Source organism: Perognathus longimembris, chromosome 10, assembly GCF_023159225.1.
Source record: "Perognathus longimembris pacificus isolate PPM17 chromosome 10, ASM2315922v1, whole genome shotgun sequence".
Classification (NCBI taxonomy): Eukaryota; Metazoa; Chordata; class Mammalia; order Rodentia; family Heteromyidae; genus Perognathus; species Perognathus longimembris.
Window position 1 is genome coordinate 23153937 of NC_063170.1, and position 18054 is coordinate 23171990.

Here is an 18054-nt window from a genome sequence, read left to right on the forward strand (position 1 = left end):
CATGTGTAGGAGGCAAGCACTCTTGCCACTAGGCCATATTCCCAGCCCCCCTAATTTCTTTTTTAAAGCCTTTCTCCCCTCCCATTCCTGCCTGGACCCCCTTCCTGACAAACCAATGCCTGAAGGTCTATCCACTCACTTTCAGTGAAACCATATGCTTACATTATGTAAGCAGCTTCTAAGAAGGACCCCCTCCAATCCCTTGTCTGTAGGTATTTCATGCCCATGTCTAATTCCTCCCCTTTTATATATAAACTGGACCTAGTGACCCACTCCTAATAGAACACAGTAGGAAGTGACATGGTATTACTTCACAAATTAAACTACAGAAAGCATATAATTTCGTTCCCTCCCTCCTTCCCCATTCCCTCTCTCATTACCCCTCCTCCTCCCCCTTCTCCTTTCTCCTTTCCCTTTCCCTCCCCCTCTCCCTCCCTCCCTCCTCTCTCTTGGCCCCTCTCTTCTTCCCCTTCCCCTTCCTTCCTCTTTCTTCCTCTCTCCCTCCTCCTCCTTGCCCCCTCTCTTCTTCCCCTTTCTTCCTCTCTCTTCCTCCCTCCCTCTCTTCCTTCTCTCCCTTGTCCCCTCGCTTCTTCCCCTTCCCCTTCCTTCCCCTCTCTTCCTCCCTCCCTCTCTCCCACCTATGTGCTATGAGTGACCTATGGAGATGCCAACAGGGTGAGAAACTAGTCTCTTCATTCAATAATGGTACCTGATGGAGCTCAGAAAGAGAATCCTTCCACTTTGGTTAACTCTGAAAGATTGAGATAAGGATTCACAGAAACTATAGTAAATATTTGCTGGTTGAACACAGCAATCACAGAATTTAATTATCATCTTTCAAGGAAATTATATGCTAAGAATGGCAAGGCAGCATTCAGGAAAGATCCTGGCTCCTCAATTACTTTCTTGGGTAGTTTGAACACTGCCTATCTCTGTTTATTTGAGAAAAAAACAAATTTTTACTTCATTAAACAATTAAAATCAACTCTAATCTGTTAATGTATTATTGTTACTATTATTACTATTATACTATTATTACTATTATTATTACTATTATTTATTTCCAGATAAAATCCAATAAAAAGAACACAATCTCTCACATTTCAATTCAATGGAACAAAACAAACAAAAAAAAACCCACAATGGAAGCCACTGAGAAATATTACTCAGTAAAAAGGGTAAATTAAAAACCATAAGAGAGCCAGGTGCTGGTGGCTCACACCTATAATCCTACCTACTCAGGAAGCTGACATCTAAGGATCATGGTTGGATCACAGTTCAAAACCAGCCTGGGCGGGGCTGGGGAGATAGCCTAGTGGCAAGAGTGCCTGCCTCGGATACACAAGGCCCTAGGTTCGATTCCCCAGCACCACATATACAGAAAAAACGGCCAGAAGCGGCGCTGTGGCTCAAGTGGCAGAGTGCTAGCCTTGAGCGGGAAGAAGCCAGGGACAGTGCTCAGGCCCTGAGTCCAAGGCCCAGGACTGGCCAAAAAAAAAAAAACCAGCCTGGGCAGGAAAATCCATGAGACACTTATTTCCAGTTAATCACAGAAAAAGCTGGAAATGGCACTGTGGCTCAAGTGGAAGAGTGCTAGCCTTGAGGGAAAAGGAGCTCAGGGACACTGCCTAAGTCCTGAGTTCAAGCCCCATGGCTGGTAAAAAGAAAAAGGAAAAACATAAAAGATGATCTCACTGCTTAAAATTTACTCCCATAAACATGCACAGAAAACTCTGTTGGTTAAAGATAACCAAGGTGAGTAAATTGTTTCAAGAAAGATAGAGAATATTTTAAAATATTTCAGGAAAGGTCCTGAATATTTCAAGCTTTAGGGACCTATTTTAACTACTCAATTCCATCATTAAAATGTCATGAAGGACACCATATGTAAATCAATGAGCTTGTGTATACCAATATAATTCATGGAAACTAAAACTTTGAATTTCATGTAATTATCACATGGCAGGAAACACTGGGTTGCTGTGGGGGTTTTTTGTTTTTTCAACCATTTAAAGGTATAAATACTATTCTTAGGTCACAGGCTATATATACCAAATCCAGTGGCTGGATTTGGTCTACAGCCAAAAGTTTGATGAACTCTATGATGGATCAAAATCTTCACAGTGATTACAAAAATCTGGAAGCTGAATTAAGGCTTTCATTTTCTTCTTTAAACCTTTTAGTATTATTTAAATTTATGATCACGCATTTTATAACTAAAACGACAGTAACATTTTGCTCATTTAGAAGTAGTCAGAAGAAGGCTGGAAAAGTTTAAGAGACACTGGGATTTTGACATGCACTGAAAAAGCAACTGAGCTAGCTTCTACCAGATAAGCAATAAAAACAATCAACAAACTGTATATGGTGGAACACACCTATTATTCCAGCACTCAGGAGACTGAGGAAGAAGGATCATGAGTTTGAGTCCACCTGAATATATAGCAAGAGCCTGTAACAAACAAACAAAAACCCTATCCACTAAAGTCAACATGTACATATTGTCTAAATTATTCTCCAAAAAGAAGGAAACCATATTATGGAAAAAGAAACGTGACAGAGAGTTAAAAGAGAATCTAATACACAACATGCATGTTTTCCCTTCAAAATTAAAACTAAGACACATAAAGTAGAAAGGCCAAAAAACCCAAAACAGTATACAAAGCACATCTTCAATCCTATATGCAAATGACAAGTTCCACATTTTGAGAAAATATTCTCTTCTCTTATAAACAGCTCAGAGATGTAAATTGCTATTTAAGTCTAATTTGTAATTTTTTTCAAAATACACATAAATTCTTCACTATTAAAAAAATATGTAACTAGTGACATCCAGTCATTATGTCTAGCTCTTTAAATATATATATATCTCCACCCAGGTAACTACACTTGTACCATTCAGCTTTGTAGCCTGATGTCACGAAGCCATTCCAGCTGTCAGCACTCTTGTAGGAAAACAACAGGACAGGGAAAACACAAGTTCTAGCGCTTCTTGTTAACATTTACTGTGTGATCCTAAGGTTAGCAACATCACTGCTAAATATTCATGTCACAATAACGCAGAAGACCTAGCCTTCTAATTTTGAAAAGGCTATGTCTAAGTACAGAGAAGAGTCAACATGGTTTCTTAATTACTTCAGAGTAAGTGGCCTTTATAGTCTTGTTCTTTCTATAAACCTTTGATGATACTCTGGGAGATAAAACTTTGTATTTTTCCCTCTTTTTCTTATTTAAAAAAGGAGTATTTTTAAGTGAATGCAGTATTTGCAAAGATAATATAACTGTTAGAAGAATTAAGAAGTAAACACAATCAGAGTAATGATCCTGTAGTGTACAAAATGATTAAGTTTACAATAAGTGAATTATATTTCAACAATGAAAAGGAATATATAGCAAAAAAAAAGTGATTAAAAATGAGGGTGAGAAAGAGGATCTCCAACATCCAGCATACTTTACATGTTTTGATTCAAAAAACTTTAAGATTCCTTTACTTGTTGCTTTGAACTACTCATACTAATTATTTCTTTCCACTCATATATGCACATATGGCATCTCACTGAATCTATCAGGGACTAGGAGTTTGCATCTACAAATAATAGTAAGAATATCTTTCCTTGGCAAAGTCATATAACTATCAGAAATAAATCAAAGAAGTAAAAGAGATGAACAATAACAAGTATTGTCAAAAATGCAGAGAACTGGAACTCTCATGCACTGCGAGTGGGGATATGGTACAGTCACTTTGGAAAGTAGTTTGGTTGTTCCTCAAAATCTTAAACATGACTTTGCAATTCTAGTTCTAAATATACACTCAAGAGGAATGAAAACATATATAGCTACACAAATTTTATTTATTAATGTTTATACTGGCATTATTCCTACTAGGTGAAAGTACAAACTTCTGTTGTATTTCCACATAGTGGAATATTAATTCAGTCATGAAAAGGAATAAGGTACTTATATATTCTACAAGGAACAAACCTTGAAAATATTTCATGAAGTAAACAAAGCCAGTTCCAAAGACTACATATTACATGATTTCATAAACATAGAGAATAAATTAGTAGATAATTGGTTCAGGCTAAAGAAGAGTGGTAAGTGGGAAGAAATGAGGAGTGCCCATTGATTAATGAGCAGAGAACTTCTTAAAAGAAGGGATAAAAAATATTCTAAAATTTGACTTCAGTAGTGCTACTTGTACAAGCTATGCATATGCCATATAAAATGATGAACTGTATAGGTTAAGTGGATAAAGTGTATGGTATGTAAATTATATTTTAATAAAGCTATAAAAGAGTAATCATCTTTCATTGGGGAGATAGGAAAGGAATAATATAGATGGTTATTTTCCATTATAATCTTTCTATTGTATCCTTTGTTTTAATTTAATCTTCAAATTGTTACCTCTGTAAATATATGTAGATGTTATTAATGTAATGAAGACATTAATTATTGGGAAAAGTAAATGCAAACAATAAAGATATAGAGTATACACTTTCCTCATGAAGTTAATCTAAGTCAATCCATCAAAATGTCTTCTTAGGCCAGACATAGTAGCTCATGCCTATAATCCCAGTTATCTGAAAGGAGGGATCAGGAGGAAAGCACTTAGAGGGCAGTTCAAACAAAAAGCTAACAAGCCACTACATCAACAATAAGCTAGCCACAGCGGTTCACATTTGTCATCCCAGTTACTCAGGAGGCATGGATAGGAAGACTGTGGTCTAAGGTCCTGAATAAAAACTTGGGACCCAACTTGAAAAATAATTAAAGTGAAAAAAGGACTAGAGGCATACTCAAATGATAGGATTCTTTCTCTAGAAAGCATTCTGCCTTGAGTTCAAACATGAGTACCACCAAAAAATAAATAAAAAATGTTTCCCAAGAGGGCACCATAGCGACCAAATAAATGATGTGTATTGCTGCTGGGGGATAAGCAGTATCCTTCCTATATACATATATGTATGTGCAAGTGTACACATGCATATGAAGATATATGGTCAGTCATACATGGATCTCCCTTCTCAAGTAGAGATAAATAAAACAGGTACACCATGCAAAATTAAAACATATTCTCAGGACCGCAATCAACACTTCCCTAATTGTTACACAAAGCATTCTGTGCATTGTATGGTGCTATGCAGAAACAGGTGCTTTGTGCTGTGCTGTCCTATGCAGAAAGAGGTGCATGTAGAGTTCTTGTCTTCAAAGAGATACCAAGTATGCCAATGTCAATTATCAGGCAAAAAGTGACCCAACTTGAATATATGGGCTTAATGGAAGGGAGATTATTTGAAGCCAAAATTTCAAAAAAATAAATAGAGCTGAATCTTGGTGCTCTGAAAACCTCAAACCAGAACCAAATAAGAAAAACTACTCTATCAATAAAATAGAAGATGGACCAAAAAAAAAAAAAAAACAGGATGCAATACAGAAAAATAGAATCAATAAAACCAGTTAGGACACTTTCAATTTTTCCTGAAAGGAAGAATTTTCAGAGAATGTAATGTAAAGCAGAAGCAATAGGAATAAAGAGGGTATCCAATTTTAGAGCCACTAAAAGATTAAGAGAAGAAAAAGGAAAATAATCCATGATTCCAGGGAGGACTTAATGATGACTATGGGTAGAGGTAGAAACCATCAACTGATGACACTAAGCTAGGAATTTGTCCCTGTTTATTTCAAATTGGTACCAATCAGAAGAATGCAGTCAATTTACCTTACCATGTGAAGTTTTTCAGTACAATGTAGAAAACAGATCCAGAAACCAGACAGTTTATGTTCAAACACCAGCTGTACCAGCTACTAGGCTGGAGAAATGCAAGCAAATTATTGATCTCTCTATCCCTAGGTTTCTTCACCTGTAAGATGGAGTCAAGAACAGGGGCTCTTTCATAAGGTCACTATGGTATCAAAGGAGACAGCGTTTGATAGAAATAACACTAGAGGAAAGCCTTGTGCCAGAGCCCAGTGCCACATCCACTTGCTTTTTCTCCCATGGTAACTACAACAATGTATTCTCTTCACTTTACAGGCCTGGAAACAGGCTCAGTAAAACCCAGTTGTTTATAGACAGAGGCAGAATCCTTATCTGGATTCAAGGCAGGGAATGCTGTTTTACACCACACTATGCTGCTTCCTACACTGATGATTTCCACATGAAGAGCAGATTTTTTTCTGTCTTTATTTTTCTTTCATTGGTAATTGGAGAGAATAACAGTTGAGTAGGCAAGCACATAGACTCTACATATAGAATGTATACCTGGAAAAAAGGGTTGTTTTTTTTAATCTGTTATTTAGAGTGGCCAGGGATATGTACCATTCTCTGAGATGAGCTGACTCGCCTGAGAACACAACAAGGATGCAATCTCATGCAAGAGGCCTCTCTGAATCTAAAGTCTCAGTAATTTTTCACTGCCTACCCAGAAAACAGGACTGTCCCTATTCTAAGACTTAGTGAACTTCTCTGAAACTATTTCCTGATCTCTCTGTCCTACTAGACTATTACCTCTGCAAAATGCCATCTCATCTCATTCATAGCAATATTCCTAACTTATTGTTAATGACATTCACTCTTCTGTGCCATAGACCAATCAGAAGTAATTCCTCCCCACCTCTGCGGCCTTTGGTAACCACTATTCTACTCTCAATTCCCATGAGACCAACTTTTCTGCATTGTACTAGATTGTGCTTATGAATTATGATATGCAGTGTTTGTATATACCTACCTTTTTTCATATAACATTCAAGGTCCATATGTGTTGTTACAAAAGACAGGATTTTATGCTTTTTGTGACTGAATAGTATTCCATCAGATATATGGACCATGTTTGCATTACATTAATCTATCCATGGACATTTGTATTGATTCTATATGTTGGCTATTAAGCACAGTACTACATGAGTCTCTTCTACATGAGTTTTATTTCAAGTAGTAAGATTGATGAACTGTGAGATCATTCTATTTTGTTGTTTTTTTGAACAGCCTCCATACTATTCTTCATAATTACTAATTTGTAAACTCACAAAATAAAAGCATTCCTCTTTCTGAGCATGGCTACCAACAGTTGTTATTTTTTGTCTTTATGATAAAAGTCATTCAAACTGAAGTGAGGTATTATGTCATTGGTTTTGATTTACATTTCCCTAATAATTAATGATATTTAGCATTTTTCATATATCTATTGGCCTTAAATTTTGATGATCTTTTGAGAAATGTCAATTCAGATCTTTAGTCCACCTTTTAATTAAGTTGCCTGGGATTCCTTCCTTATATATTCTAAATAGTAAACCCTATCAGATGTATAATTTCTAAATATTTCTCCCATCCTTAAGGTTGTCTCTTTGTTCTGTTACTTTCCTTTGCTTAGCTTTTTAGTTTGATGTAGTCACATGTCAATTTGGGGTTTTGCTACTTGTTCATTTGAAGTCATATTGCCAAGATTAATACTGTAAAGTGTTTCCCATATGTTTTGTTCGAGTTGTTTCATGGTTTCCAGGGTTCATATGAGTTGATATTATATAACTAGTGAGAATTAGAAGTCTAGTGTCACCCTTTTACATGTAGTTACCTGGTTTTCTCAGCATACCTATACCCCTTTCCTATTGTATGTTCTTGGATTCTTTGCAAAAAAATCACTTGACTATAAATGTGTGTTGTTATTTCTGGGCTTATATGTTGTTCCATTGTCTGTATGACTACTTATGTCGGGATCATGATATTTTATTATTGTTGCTTTGTCATATATTCTGAGGTCTAATATTGTGATGTTTTCTTTTTGCTCATGATTGTTTTGGTTTGGGGGAGGTCTTCCATGGTTTCATATAAATTTCAAATCTTCATTGTTTTCTAATTCTGTGAAGAATGTCATTGTTATATTGTTGGAGATTTAAATTAATCTTTCGTTCATTTATATCCCTTTAATTTATTTCATTTTAAATTTATTCCTATTTTTGTAGCTATTATAAGTAAGACTGACCTTAGGCCTTCTTTAAAAGATAGTTTTCTGTTAGCATTTATACTATTATTCTGTATGGTTTTTAAGAATGTTAAGATTTGATTCAAAGATAGGGACTCAATTTTTAAAATAGTCTCAATTTGAAGAAACTGTGTACTAATCTGTATTACAATTTATGAAACTGTATACTTCAGTGCTGTTTTTCTTGTTTTGTTGTTATTGATAGTTTCATTGGAGATGTGTGTAAGTGGTGCTTTTTAAAAATAAATTATATTCCATTAATATAAAACTTTTATTCTGGCTAAAGGAACAGTAAAGTAAGTTATATTTTAAGATTACAAGTTCTAGAGGAAATTTTTATGTAATTTCTTTACAATGATTCAAAAATGTTTCCATAGTAGACATGAGACAAACAAAACATTTTTCTAAAACACCTAGTTATAGCATCTACAAGTCTTTTTTGTTATGGCCATACAATTCAGATTTCAAGATGACAGGTTAAACCACACAAGTGCTGTGCAAAGAAAGCTTTGAATTGTGCCAAACATTTCAAGATAACCACAATTTTTTCCCCAAGTCGACTCTGGTCTCAAAGCCAAGTAAGTAAATATATTTAACTAAAGAGAAAATACTCCTTTGGTGAGAAGGGTTTTATCTTTCATTTTCTGTGTTGGTATCTCCTTAGAGACAATCTACTCTACAGGTATCCCTGTATTTAGTTCACCTTTAGAAAAGTCATCCCAGCCACATCAGAGATCTTGGCTCTAAAGAAATGTAGGATAAATAAAGAGCAGACTCAAAGTGGGGTTCCCTAGGGTTTGAAGTGGGGTTCCCTAGGGTTTGAAGTCCTAGGATTCTGCCAAAAGTTTACCCTCTGTGCCTTCAATCTCATATGAATCAGAGTGGGTTTTTTTTTTTTTCTTGCTCTCTCATTTCTTCCTCTTTACAATGCTCCTTAGTTCTCTCTGCCCAGTATACTTTATCAGGAGCCAAACATGTCAAATAGTTCCATAGGTAAACAGAAATCTGCTTGGGTTTTTTTGTTTTTTTCTTTCCCAAGTGCCTGTAGTTATTATGGGAAGTGACAATGAAATCTGCCTCAGGCACTTTTCTCCATCTATGCTAGATAAGTCACCTGTCCTTTATCAGAAAGGAGAGTGGGTCATCACATTTTAGAACATGCTGACACTATTACTAATAAAAGCAAGATAAGAAGTAGCTGCCCTAAAGGTCCGTTAAACTCTGCTTTACCTAAAAGATACCTCATAGTGCCTTGGGTAGAGTTGGAACTGAAAAAGTATATTTGAGGACACACTGAATGTAAGTCTCAACTAGGCCCTAGGTTCTGTAAATATTTCTTTTAAAAGACATGGACTCCAACAACACAGGCATGAACAAGACAAGTCCATTTTGAACTGCTTACTTGAAGATGATAGTAGTAACTCAAATGTCTTGTTTTCATATTTTGAAGCTTGGAATTGTGAATATGAAAGAAATTTTACCCAAATACATACAAGTAAAATATATAAACAGAATCAAGCTATTCTCACAAGCCCTCCCCCTCCAGCATTAATGAAACCCTGACCTCTGTTTGAATATTACTGAATCATTATACATACTATTTGAAAAATCCAAAATCTAAGATTCTGTTCTTTCTTTCCATCTCTTTGCCTTTTTTTCCTCTTTATCCCCTGACTGAACTCTCCTCTAGCCAACTCTCACATTTAAAATTCCCAAAATATCCCAATTCACTCACAGGTGGTACAGGAAACACATTATAGAATAAGATCATAACAAAGATTTATAAACCTTTTCCAGAAGATGATTTCCAATATGTATCAAGAGCCTGAAAACTGCTTTCATGTCTTGAACTAGTTCTCTATTTCTAAGAATTTGTTAATTTTGAAAACATACATACGATATTTAAATACACAGGTTAAACAGAGTATTATTTGTCCTAGCAAAATTAATGAGATTTTGATTAGAATCATGGCTCAGCAGTGGCTGGTAGACGTAAGTAGGAGCTTAACAATGCAAGGACCGAGGGCCAAACCCCAGAACTAGGGAGAGGAAATAAGACATTAATGAAATGAGTTAAATGGAACAGCTTAAATGAATCTTTATATCCCTACAATGGATCTACTGTAATTTGGCATCAAAATACATTGAAATATAATTAAAATGCAAACAAAGAAAACAATAACACTGTCTTGCCAGATTATACTAAAAATTTGTAGTAACTCTAGACCTAATTATTTCTGTAGATCAGGCCATAAAGGGTGACAATTTAGTGAATACCTGTTTTGTGCCAGATACTAAAAGACAAGAGATGAAGAGAGCTCATTTCTTATCTCCAAGTAGCTGAAAACTTTGCCAAGAAACTGGGTAAAGAGATACAGTGGGATAAAAAGTAAGAAATGTCTACAAAACTGGAGTTGGCAAAACAGAGATGTTTTAGATGAGGTGACCTTTAAGAAAACTGTTGAAGGAATCGTCATTTCCTAGATGTCAGTGTGAAGGCACGAGACTAGTCTAAAGAAAGAAATGTACAATAACACAGATGTACAGGTTTGTTCAGAGAATCCCCACTTTCTCTCAGCAAATGTTATGAGCTATTAAATTATGAGGTTAACAGAGGAAAGACTGAACAATAGAAAACCCAAATGGCAGGTCCAGGAGTCTGAATGTTAGGATATAGCCAGTGCCCAGTCTCTAAGAAATATAAAACAATGAATGACACAGCCAATTTTTTTTTCTCCATAGTAGGAACTTGAACCCATGGCCTTGCACATGCTAGATAAGTGCTCTGACAGGAAATTATACCCAATGTCCCTTCCTTACATTTTCAAAGATGGCAAAGAGAAGTAAAATGGAAGCAGAGTGAGAGAAGGACCTGAGAAGAAATGAAAGGAAGAAAAGAATTAGGACAAAAGCCAGAGCCTAGTGACAACTAGATGAGTAGTAGGGAAGGAAAGTGTGGCTCTTTTTTGTCTAAAATACTCTTACCTGTTTCCTCAGGGCTTTTTCCTTCCCTCAGGCAGCTTTCTCTGGAAAGAACACTCTCCAGTGCCAGCTCTTCTCAGATTACCCAAGTAACTCTATTCTCTGAACCTATCTGGGTTTTCATCACACAATTTAGAGCTACCCAAAACACATATTTTTGTTCAGTAGCCATATTTCTTTTCCCTCTACAATGAGGTAGGCACTACTTGACTGGTTCATGGAAATTTTTTTATTTTTAATTAACTTTTAAGTAGTTGTACAAAGAAATTTCCATTCAACAAAGCAGTTTATGAATACACTGTGTCTTGATCAATTTCATGGCGTTTTCAAAACTTAGGCCAGGGCCTGACTCATAGTAGAAGTCCAATATGTTGAATGAGAAAATGAATGAATGAAAAGGAGAAAGCAAAAAAGGAAAAGGATGGCAGGCAGGGTTGAGTACTTGACTAAAACAATGTCATGAGCAAAAAACAATATATAAAAAATACAAAGATCATATTGAGTATTGTCTTATAATTAACAAATATTTCCTGATAACATTAATGTACAATTAAAGACAAAAAAGCAATCAGGGAATGCCTGAGAGCTTAGAAGACTTCATAAAGTCAAGTTCTTTAAGAACAACATCTTTCATCTTTATGTTAGCATCCTAATTTTCACCTACAATGACACAGCTGAAAAAGGGAAGAAACAGAATTAAAGCTCAGGTCACATTAACTCCTACTACATCCACTACACTGTGCTAGAAGCAAACCAACCTTATTCCACAGAACTTTGTACTTACTTGAGGAATACCATTAGGTTTTCCTCAGTCTTCTCCACTTCAGAATGATTTTCAATTCAGTTTCAAATTTACAAGGAAACATGTTGTTAAAGCTTTAATCTTATAAAACAAACACACACACACACACACACACACACCCCTACACCTCAGAGGACCCATGTTCAGAGGCTTGGTCCCCAGCCTGGCAGTACTGTGCTGAGGAAACTTTAAGATGTTTGGCCTAGTGTAAGGTGTTTTGCTCATTGAAAGTGTCCCTTTTGAAGAAACAATGAGAATCTGGGCATGATAGTTCACGCCTATAATCTCACCTACTCAGGAGAGAAAGACAGAATTACAGTTGGAAGCCTGCCTGGATAAAAAGTTATTGGGATCCTATCTCAAAAAACAAGTTAGATGTGGTGGTAAACACCTATAATATCAGCTATTCAGAAGGCATAGGATGCACAAGTGTCATTATCTGGGACCAACCCAGGCAAAACCATGAGACTATCTGAAAAATAAAGTAAAAACAAAACATATGGCTCAAGTAATAGAGTCCCTGCCTAGTAAGCATGGGGCTCTGAGTTTAAATTCCAGACACACACACACACACACACACACACACACACACACACACACCACAGAAGGGGGATGGAAAAAAAGGGAAGAAGGGAGGGACAGAAGGGCCTCATCCTCTTTTTCTCTGTTTCTGGACATGAGGTGAGCAGTTGTGCTTGGCAACATGCTCCTCCCCAATGCCATGCCTTCCACACAGACTCCAAAACAACAGGGCACAAGCAATCATGGGCTAGAACCTCCAAAACAAAAAATAAATCTTGTCCTTTATAAGTTGGTTATTTCAGGTATCTGTCATAGTGACAAGCCAACACAGATGGCTTTCATTGTCATATTTTTTCTATATCAAAAGCTGTATCACATAAGATTGACCTCTGAAGTTTCTAAGATTCAATCACAAACAGCAAAGCTTCCTGTGTCTGAACTTTTACCAGAAGAAAAAGTCTTCAGTAATAATCAGGCATCCCCCTCACTTTATCACTTACTTGAAATGTTGTTTTACTATTCCATAAACTGACCTTTGCAACTTTATATAAAAAGAGCAAAGTAAATGTTTCCCTGTAAATTAACCCAGCTACCAGTAGACTAGCAATCCATAGCTGAAAGCTGACAGCATATGCAAGGTAAGTAATGAAGTTTAACTGGCAGAGCTGCTCGGATCTAAACTACTTGAAACGTCAATCACTGAGACTATAGTTCACTTTCCTCATTGTGGCAACAGACTCAACTTCTTGGCCCTGTGAAAGTCATCTGAATATATTTAACCAAAAGAACAATAAAAAAGAGAAAGAAGTAAGAGAAAAGAAAGGGAAAAACTTCTATGTACTGATTGAAGATATATTCAGCACTCTGATTTTTTATGCACACTTGATCATCCTGTTGACAGGCTTGGAAGTTAAGTAATATGGACTGCTGCACAGAGGTTTCAAACCTTGATGGAAACCAATGGCAGGCTCCTTTTGACAGTCAAATAATGACAAGCACGTTGCAGGCCACTGCCCGTCATTCACTAACATCTCCAACCTGCTCCAACTGCTGCACAGCAACTAAGTGGAGGGTCAGAGGTTAAGCTCCAAGAAGCCAGCAATGAAGGGCAACTGTCATGCACCACTGCTTACCACAGAACAGTAAGGAGTGGCTGTCTCCTGCCGAACATGCAAAACGTTCTCATTCTGTCCAGGCACAGACACATCTGAAGGTCCTAAATGAGACCATTGCCAATTCATGAAGCTCCAAACTGACAGCGTGCCATTCAAGCTGTCTCAAATTTGACTTTTTTTTTCCTATTTCAAATCACAAATGCATGCAAAGTATACAGTTCAGCATAACTCTTCAGCCACAGCTTCAAGCATGCTATGCGTTTGGACATACATGTAGCTCAGACATATATACTTCTCAGATTCTAAAAATGGTAACGAAATACAAAACAAAAATTATTCTTTATGGACTTTCTAATAAAACATATAATTCAAAATAATGTGCATAGGAAACTCCCTGTGTCTGCTTTTTAAAAAAGTTCATATCTAAGAAAGAAAATAATCTAAAAAGAACTCATTCCACCATATTATCCCTGCACTATGAAAACTAAAAATACAACTACAAGCATAGAATTTTACTTGATGAAAATACTAAGTACACTAGATCATCAACATTTTTTTAGAGTCTGATTATAGGAATTATAACCCATAAGTGCCTTGAAGTCTAGCATATGACACAATTTTGAAGTTTATGTAATTATGTTCTTACTGCTTTTTTGTAGGTGGAAATACATGAACCCGTGCAAAAGTGTGTGTATTAACATACAACCTTCAAATAATTCCCTATCTTTATTGAGCAAAAAAAAAGTGTTTCTGTTTATTTAAAGGCTATATGACTATATAAAAGTAATTAGCTAGGATCAATAGTTAAGCTAAATAGGTCTTTCTATATCGTTTTTATTAATAATAGGATTTCTAACCACAAACAGATCCCAAAGTGGCTCTTAGGAAGAAATAGCTGTTAGAGTACAAACTTGAAAACAAATCTTATATAAAAGAAATTTTTCTATGCCAGTTACACACTAGAGTCCACTTTTTAATCACTAATCCTTAGCACCCAACCTTCTTAGGTAAGCCTGAGAAGAGCTGATACCTCACTATTAAAGTTTGTATGGACAAGGACTAATAAACTGCCCTATTTTCCAGCAACAAAAACATGGTTAGTTTCTAATATGCAGCTGCAGATAATCTAATTTTATACACCTAGAAATTAGTGTGTAAACCCAGATCACAATATGTAGTTTTAAGAAAAAATACCCAAGCCAGAAGTCCACATGCATATACTATTAGAATAGATGTTTAAATAGTGTCATTCAATGGAAGAGTAACTAAATGAATATCTGCAGTACATGAACTTGGTAAGAACCCAAATAGGATGTGACTTGTTTCCCGAGGGAAGAGAGTTGACACAGAAACTTCCTTATAATGTATTCAGATATGTAGGTATACAAAATCACAGAAGAATGAACTCAGAGATGGTAACTCCTTCCCCAAATTCTTTCATTCTAGACCAGGATTGTGAACTGCCGAACTCAATGTAAACTAGTACAGAACAATCAAGAAGTACTTCTTTAGTCATCATATTCAACTAATAAAACTCATATTCCTAAGGGATAACACACAGCAACAATTTAAGCTACTTCAAAAGCAGTTTGGCTGATTGATTGATCAGTCACAAACTCATGATGAATAGCAAAAATAAACCAAGAATTTACCAGCTAGAGTGCTTGCCTAGCATGCATGAAGCCCTGGGTCCAATTCCTCAGCACCACATAAACAGAAAAAGCCAGAAGTTGCAAAAAAAAAAAAAAAAAGCCAGGGACAATGCTCAGGTCCTGAGTTCATGCCCCAGGACTGGGGGGGGGGGGGGGAAGCTGTTTATATTGAAATATAACTGGGAAATACATTTTTAAATTAAAAAAAAAAAGAATTTACCAGCATTGACTCCTGAGAAGAACCCATGAAAAAGTTTACATAGGTAAATTAAATGCTCAAGTTATTAAATTATTACTAAGATCCCTGAAACAGGAAATGGCAAGTGTGATCTCTGAATTCACCATTCTCAACCCAGACTCAGAGGGCTAGGCTAAATTCCTTAATTAGGGCATTTGTCTATACATGAAAACCATCTCCATTTTATCCTATCTAGTACATTACACAGAGGAGAAAAAAAATGGAATGTGTCTGTAGCCATAAAACTCATCTTTTATTTCCCCTATTCATATACATTATTGGAGTAGAAGGGATAGCAGTTGGCAAAAATAAGGCAGGTAGATACATTTGGACTTGACAAAGCTGAGCAGACCTATTTTTCATTCAAGAGGTAGAGCTAGTACTTATATCTAGTCTCTCTAACCCAGCACAAAGTAGATATTCAGTAAGTGTCAGAGCAAGTCAACAAGTAAACTTACCAATACTCCTTATTTTACTGAGCTGATGGACACAGGAATGCATCCAAATGGCATTTCTTGGGAGAAATACATTTGATTCATATCCTCAAAATATCAGGATGGAACCACTATGCTCTACTTTCCCTATTTACCCACTCCCCATCTTCCCATGTTTCCATATATGCCAATTCTAATACCTAGATATCTAATGACAATTCTAATACCTAGAAGTCTCTTTCATCTAAATATCTGAGCAACAATTTTTTTTCTTTTGAGTTTTGGGTTTGTTGTGTGTTTTTTTTTTCTTTGAGGGGGTGTCCAAGAAGGGGACTTCAACTCACTGATGCTTCCTTTCACTCATTGGCTGGCATACTACCAACTGAGCCACACCTCCAGCCCTAACAAAAGTTGTTGGTTTTTTTTTAAACACTGCTGGGTCTCATCAACATTCAAAAGCAAGCAAATAGTAACTGCTGCTATTTCAGTGTTCCACAGATCAGTGGAAGAGAGCAGGAACTCCCTGAATGAAATGAGGAGTGAAGAATGTGGCCTCAGCAGTATCCAGTCATTTGTTCTCTGTGGTGTGAGGCGCCAAGAGCCCCACTTGACTACTATCCCTTTATGTCAGGTCCTCAGTAACATGGTGACAATCACTACTGTTCTGTTTTTTTGTCTTTCCTCTGAAAATAAAAGCAAAAGCTCATATGATTATAGCTCTAAGAATTTTAGAAGCATGTGCTGCATAGTCATGGTAGGAATAAAGGTAAGTGAAGACACCGCTGTTCGCTACACCTGATTCTCAAAGACAAGATGCTTCACTGAAATGCCTGAATGCTTTGAGGTGATTAGTTTAGAAGGAAGAGCTAACCTAAGCAGGTGCCCTTTTCATCTTTTCAGTCTGAACAAAGGCCAGACACACTCATTTTACCATATTCATTATATGTGGAACTGTTCAGAGCAAAGAGTACCAGTTGCCTTCGGGTCATGAAATAATACTAAAAACTTTATAATCATTCATTGATTTAGTTTTCAGCATACTATATCATTTGAATCCAATGGGAGCATAAAGAGCTATTTGTGAGGTCAACCACAGTACAGACAGATGCTGACATGCTATTGATGGCAAGGTGGAAAGAAATTGCTAAATACAGCGGATCAATACCTCGTTTCACTGTTACAGCCTTCTGCAGACATAAAATATATATCTTTACAGCTACAAAAATAATAATAATGAAAGTGGGAGATAAATGTTTCCCTCAAGGTAAACTATTTGATTAGCTAAGGGCAAAGGTGACAGCAGCAGTTACACTAAAGTAACTTTATAGTCTTAAATAAAAACAGAAGGAAGAGCAGCAGATGAAATGACAAAATGAACCGGGACATTAGGTGATTCAGGTAGAACTCTTAAAAAGCCTAGCAATGGGTAAAGGGCCACCAAGACCTCAAGTTTTCCTATGTCTATAAATACAGTTGCCTGGGACTTATCTTATTGTACAGTTATGCACAGAACATTTTCTAATTGAAATGATTTCTATAGTCAGTGGAGAACTCCCAAGAATTTAGGTTTATAAAGTGTTCTTCAAAGTTTAAAAAAAAAAAACCTCAACTTTCAATCTATATGTGATTACATTTAACAACAAAAAAAAATCCTCAAAGCAAACCATACTTTTGCACATTGCTAGACACAAAAAATAAATTTATAACATGGTTGCTGGCCAGGAGGATCTTATAATCTCCATAGAAAAGAGAATTACATAAAAACCAATAGCTATAAGCATTTAATAAAATGTCGAATGACAGACATATGGTACCATGAATCAGTAAGTGTCCCATACACGATTGGTACAATGCATTTTGACAAATAGGGTCACCACAATAAAGGCATTAAGAGGAAAATCCTGAAAAAATTCATGAATGAGAAGAGACTAAAGGAGCGTTGATTTGTATATTTAATATAACATCATCAAATTAACTTTTATTTCTCAAATGAAACTTCTTTTTAAGTACCTTATGCTTAAAAATAATCCACAACTCTGAGATACAGTATCCTAGAAATCTTTAAAAGCAGCCTAAAGGGTAACCACCTTGGTTTTCAAAAAGTTGTAACCACTATGTTAGCTTTTTAGCTACTATAATCAAATACCTGATGATTTAAAGACTTAAAGAAGGAAGTATTTATTTTGGCACATAGTTTCATACATGTCAGTTTTTAGTCCATGGTGAGACAGAAAGCAAAGACCATTGGGGAAGGGGGAACCTCCCATGGACATGCTTCCATTGTCTGCACCACCTCCTAGTTTCCAGAAACTTCCAAAAATCACAAAATC

At 36.1% G+C, this 18054-nt stretch overlaps 2 protein-coding genes and 1 long non-coding RNA gene across 5 annotated transcripts in view; 1 reads left to right on the forward strand and 2 right to left on the reverse strand.

The window, feature by feature from the left end:
* Fto (FTO alpha-ketoglutarate dependent dioxygenase) overlaps positions 1 to 18054 on the reverse strand; it is a 390959-nt gene that overhangs the window by 351010 nt on the left and 21895 nt on the right. The gene's annotated exons all lie outside the window — the stretch shown is intronic.
* LOC125358452 (renin receptor-like) overlaps positions 1 to 18054 on the reverse strand; it is an 83318-nt gene that overhangs the window by 43368 nt on the left and 21896 nt on the right. The window lies entirely within an intron of this gene.
* LOC125358455 lies at positions 6905 to 16705 on the forward strand. The gene is made up of 4 exons (XR_007212309.1): positions 6905 to 7069; positions 7115 to 7566; positions 11934 to 11937; positions 16693 to 16705. It is a non-coding gene; the product is annotated as an uncharacterized LOC125358455 (long non-coding RNA).